Genomic DNA, 6,210 nt, shown 5'->3' with positions numbered 1-6,210 from the left:
ATCTTTGTCAATCTTCTCTTTACTCCCTCCTGTGCCACTATATCCACATGGCAACCATATGCAGCACTCAGAGTGTGATTTAATCAGGATTTAAAACAATAAAAAGGAAGTGCTGGATATGCTCATAAGGTCAGGAAGCTCCTCTGGAGAAAAACAGATTTAATGTCGACGACCTGAGGCATAACTTCTTCAATTTTCAATTCTGCCCCCCTAGAAATAATACTGAGTATTATTTCGGTTTGCTTTCTTCATAGCCTGTTCAAAATCAGCCAATTTGTTGTGAGTGAGAATGAGAAATTACTTCACACAGTATACATCAGTGTTAAAAATCACACAACACCAGGTTATAGTCCAACAGCTTTATTTGGACTATAACTTGGTGTTGTGTGATTTTTAACTTTGTCCACTCCAGTCTAACACTGACTCCTCCACATCATGTACATCAGTGAAACAGGAGGTTCTCAGATAGCCATTGTATGGGGTAGGTGGTCATTGGTACTGTAAGATAGGCTGCATTTTTCCCATTTTATTCTCAAAGTGTGGGAGTTATATGTTAGATAGCGACCGAGATACCGCCCAAGCATTGTGATAATTTTTGAATTTCAAAATTATGGGCGGCACGGTGGCACAGTGGTTAGCAGTGCTGCCTCACAGCGCCAGAGACCTGGGTTCAGTTCCCGCCTCAGGCGACTGACTGTGTGGAGTGTGCACGTTCTCCCCGTGTCTGCGTGGGTTTCCTCCGGGTGCTTCGGTTTCCTCCCACAGTCCAAAGATGTGCAGGTCAGGTGAATTGACTGTGCTAAATTGCCCGTAGTGTTAGGTAAGGGGTAAATGTAGGGGTATGGGTGGGTTGCGCTTCGGTGGGTCGGTGTGGACTTGTTGGGCCGAAGGGCCTGTTTCCACACTGTAAAGTAATCTAATAACTCACTCTTTCAGGCACTAATTGGTGAACTAACAAGCACAGAATTGTTAGATTTCTCAGCCTATGGCAGGCCTTGACATCTTGCCCCTAAATTTGCCAGCCAATCCTGCCCATTTTGTGTTTGCAGTTGCATCCAACTTAGGACAATTCCACATCCACAGTCTCACCCTCACCCCAGCAGGCAATTCCCCAAAGTTTCCCAGTCAGGCCACTACCTTTCTCACCAGCTGGGAAGATAGGCCATCAGGCAGCTGATAAGCTGCTATGATCTGCCTGTACAGCTCGCAAAACAAAACTTTTCACTGTACTTAGATACATGTGATTACAATAAATCAAATCAAATTGGATCCATTAAGTGGCCATCAATTAGTGACACCCCAATGGGCTTCTTACCCAGAACTGAACTGGTGACATGATGGGAAGGGGAGAGTATTTTTCCATTGCCAAAAATTATTTCTCCTTTTGGCCATCTCCAAGGAGGGAAATATTCTGCCCATAAACCATTACAGCACATTGTGGTCCGTTAATGAATGTTGACTTTTATGTATCAAGCTTTTGTATGGGAACTAGTTTGAGCTCAGGACCTGAGAGCGTTGTGGTCAAAGGGTCATTGGACTAGAAACACAGATGCTGTCAGATTTACTGAGTTTTTCCTGAAATTTCTGTCTGTGTCTCCAGTTACACACTGGTACACTTCAGTGCTGTCAATCACTGAGTCCAGGGTAGAACATTCAGTTCGACTTCTGCTCAGGCGGTGGCGACAGAGTGCCACTATTCTCTGTCTGAAACAGATGTTTCAGGAGGATTTGTTTTATTAACGTCAGTTGTGCCACGAGGACCTGCCTGCGCTGTTGCAAAATACGTTGCAAGAAATTGTGAAGACATTTCAGGAGAAGGAGGAATCCCCCATTTGTATTGTCCTGTGACTCGTGATGTGTTAGACCACACCTGCAGTAAACCTGTGGACATTGAAATGAACCTTTTCAGTTTGTCCCAATCAGAGTTACCCTCTCGCCCCTCATCAAAACAACGAAAATACGGGACAGCAACAGGACGTTGGAGAAGTACAGACAAACCCCTCAAACTTGGAAGTAGATGTCACAGTGCCATTATTTCGCCAGTTCTGCGCAGTCTCCAGCCAGAGACCACCCATTGAGGTTCAATAACTAACAACATTGACAGCAACAGAAAGTTGATCAGTTCCTGGCCTTTGGAATGGGAAACTGTTACTGAGCAATATGAATAAATTTCACCAATATAGTTCACTCCAAACTCCTGTCTCTAAACTGTGACAATGTCTTGAGCACACTTGCATCAACTTCAGGTCTGGGAATTAAACAACAGCAGATCTGTGTTTTGCCTGTCTGGCAGACAGGAGGTATACTGTCCCCTCACTCATATGAACTGCTTTGCATTGGAAAAGTGGCTATTGGCTTTCCGGGCTGTGTGTCTCCCGTTGACATCATGTGATATACACTCGCATGTTTTGCGGTGCAGCGATAGTGTCTATATCTCTGGACTGGGTTCAAATCCCACCTACTTCAGAGATCCATCATAACAAAAGTAAAAAGGCAGATTTAAAGTATCTACAAGCAGATAACACGCAGTATAAGTCAAAGAAGGGCTGACTCTTGTGAAAGGAAGCATCAGTAGTGCAGTTCATGTCCCACCTACTCCATATATGCATTATAACCTCAGGAAGGGAGACTTGTATTTAATAGCACTAGTCCTGAACAACATCCCATCGCGCCTTACAGTCAATGGAGTTTAGTCACAGTTCTAATGTAGGAACGTTGTTAACTTTTATGGATAAGACTTTTTTAAACTTTAAAGACATTCTTAAATTTCATGGAGCACCAATAAATAACAAAGTATATTTCGGAAAGAGTACCTGACACTTGCAACTGAACGCTATGGAATTGTACAACTGCATGCATCTGTTAATGGCTACCTAGGCCAAGCCCAGGAGCAGACCTACAACGAGGAAGTCCAACTTGCCCCAGCCCCTCTGAAGGATTTTATATTTAATGTTGACCATTTCCAAACCAACTGTTGGCAAATCTTTCACAGCTGTGAGCAGATCTTTAGCTGCACTATTCAGACACTCCGTTTACAAAGCTATGTTGTATTGGTACAAGCCAAGAGTCTCCTCAGGCCTCTGCCTCCCAAATGTAGTATAGATAAGTCTCCTGTGTCAGGTTCGAGATAACTCCAACTGCTATTAAACATTGAAGCAAAAACAGAAATTTCTGGAGAAACTCAACAGGTCTGGCAGTATCTGTGGGAAGAAAGCAGCATTAATGTTTTGAGTCCAGTGAGACTTCATCAGAACCATTCTGATGCAGAGTCACTGGACTTAAAATGTGAACGCCCTAACTGTGCTGTGGGTGGTTCTGCACCCGAAAGACTTCAATGATTCAAGCAGGCAGCTCACCATTACCTTCTCTGGGGCAACATGGGTTGGCAACTATACCGAGAACCTATGATGTATAAAAAACGTAGGTTTTAAGATGCATCTTTGCAAAGGAGTGAGATTTAGAGCAGTTTTGGCAGGAAACCAGAGTTTAGGGCCTAACTGATTGAAGGTATCCCAATGGTGGGATGACAGAAATAGAGATGTATATAATTCTCTTTAAATCATTATCTCATTTAAAAGTTGTTTTGGGGAAGGCATGAATAAAAAGCATCTACATGCAAGCAGGTTTCTTGAATTGGACACATGATGACAAAATCCTCCTCATGTTCAGTTCTTCAATCTCAATGAATTTCAAAGTATCATTTGATAAAGATTGTGCTATTTTTAATCCTAGTGAAGACTTCCTACACTTCATAAAGGTCACAAAGATAAATAAATGTGATTGGAGATTATTCAAATCCATCCAACTCATTTCTCGATGGAGACCACTGCACTCAACAAGCACCTAACTCCCTCTTATACAATGTCAGTGACTTTTCCAATTGGTTGCCCAGTGCAATAATAAAGGGGATGTTTCCTGCTTTCAGAGTTGATGACTGTCTTTTTTTGATTTTCCCTATTTATTGATTAGACTATTGATTGTTACCTATTTTACACACCATTCTGTCTGCACAGTAATTCTCACCTGCATAACAGCAGTGATTGTGCCTTGAGCAATTTATTGTGTGAAGCAAATTAAGTGGTTACAATGTGCTAGCACACAGTATAAACAAAAATTACCATATGATTTTTTTTTACTAATTATGCTTGATACAAAACTATGGAGTCCACCAGTCAATACTGATTTAGCTGACTTTTGTTGAAGGTGCAGTTCAGGACTGCATAGTTGTCCTCAGTGCCCTAAATTCAACCAAGTCATTAATCAGGGATTCAGCCTAATCACCGTCAGAAAGTCTACATTTGTATGGAGGTTCAGGGGAGGTAGGTATTGTGTCTGGTTGAACTCTTTTCTGGTGCTGTACAATGTAAATAGCCCAATGGCAACATAATATTATTTGATGTTAATATTATTTTGAAACTGATATAAAATAGCAGACCATTCTAGGGCACTTCACAGGAGTGTTATCAAACAAAATTTAGCACCAAAGAGATATGAGAACACAGTGGGTTGGTAAAAGAGGTATATTTTAAGGAGCAGCTTAAAGTAAGCAATTAGGAAGGCAAATAGTTAGTGTTTATTATGAGAGGATTGGAGTACAGTAATAATGATGTTACAATTGTACAGGGTTTTGATGCGACCACATCTGAAAAGCTGTCTGCAGTTTTGGTCTCCACATTCAAGAAAATACAATATATACTTGCATTGGAGATGGTACAGTGAAGGTTCATTAAATTACTCCCTGGGATGAGACCGTTGTCCTGTGATAAGAGGCTGAACAAATTGGATCTATATTCTCTGGGGTTTAAGAGAATGAGAGATGATCGCATTAAAATGAGCAAGATTCTGACGGGGCTTCAGAAGATAAGGAGAGATTTCTTCACACAAAGTATTGTGAATCTCTGGAATTCTCGACCCCAGAGGCTTGTCGAGTCTCCATTGTTGAATTCGCTTAAGGCTGCGATAAGACCATCTTTGGCCTCTCGAGGAATCAAAGCCTATAGGGGAGTGGGCATTAAAGTGGAGTCGATACCCAAGATCAGCCATGATCATATTGAATGGTGGAGAAGATTCAATGGGCTGAATGGCCTCTACTAGCACTTATTTCTTATGTTCTTGCATCAAAGGAGGAAAGGTGGGTAGCAAGATGAAATTTGGGAAGAAATTTCAGAAATTAGAGCCCAGGCAGCTGAATGCATGACCACCCATTTTGGGGTGAGTAAAGCTGAGAATGCAGAAGGGCAGAGCGGTGAGATCTGGAAGAAGATACAGGAATAGGAACGTATGACGAAATGAAGGAATTTGTAAACAAGGTTGAGAATTTTAAAATGGAGATGCTGTTAACTGGAAGCAGTCTAATTCAACGAGGTCAGATTATTGGTGATCAGGACATGGTAGCGAACTAGTAGTGAGTTAGGGCCTTCAGTTGAAAGTAATAACTGGGAGCACAGAAATAAAATGAACTTTTTCTAACTAAGCAGATGTGCTGATTAGTTACATTTGATAATCACTGGACTACCAGCCAGTAAATAGTACCTTGGGGTCGGGTTACAAACTTAGCGGAAACACAGGCTGTTACAGTGAACACATGACCGTAGCATGCAAATTGCATCGTGTGCCCGTGTTTAACACTTAACTGTGAGCCGTGGTCTCGGTTATCTGCCGCCTGGTAATTATGGGAGTGAACCCCATGACCGAAGCATCAGGGAGTTGGATGTAATTGGAGTTGACCACATCGCCACTAACCAATTGATTAGAAATAGGTTAAGCGAAAGACCAAGTTATTTCGTACCAAGATGTAACGTGATTACTGATAATCCACCGGGTAATTTCTGGCGTTAGGCGCTTGCACTGCAATACCTTCCTGCTTTGTTTCTTTAAATAAGGAAGACTTTGCATTTAGATAGCACCTTTCACCTTCTTAAGGCAACTGACTGAAAGTGGGCAACCAAATAATGCACAGCTAGATCCCACGCGGACATGATGCTGGTGGTTGAGTACATAGAACATAGCTTAAAAATGTGTTGCTGGAAAAGCGCAGCAGGTCAGCTGCGCTTTTCCAGCAACACATTTTTAAGCTCTGATCTCTAGTGTCTGCAGTCCTCACTTTCTCCTACATAGAACATAGAACAGTACAGCATAGCACAGGCCCTTCGGCCACGATGTTGTGCCGAACATTTGTCTTACTCTAAAATGAACCTACCCTACACAACT

The sequence above is a fragment of the Chiloscyllium plagiosum genome, chromosome 36 (assembly GCF_004010195.1).
Source record: "Chiloscyllium plagiosum isolate BGI_BamShark_2017 chromosome 36, ASM401019v2, whole genome shotgun sequence".
NCBI classification, from domain to species: Eukaryota; Metazoa; Chordata; class Chondrichthyes; order Orectolobiformes; family Hemiscylliidae; genus Chiloscyllium; species Chiloscyllium plagiosum.
The sequence above is the reverse complement of the archived record's forward strand: the minus strand, read 5'-3'. Positions refer to the sequence as shown.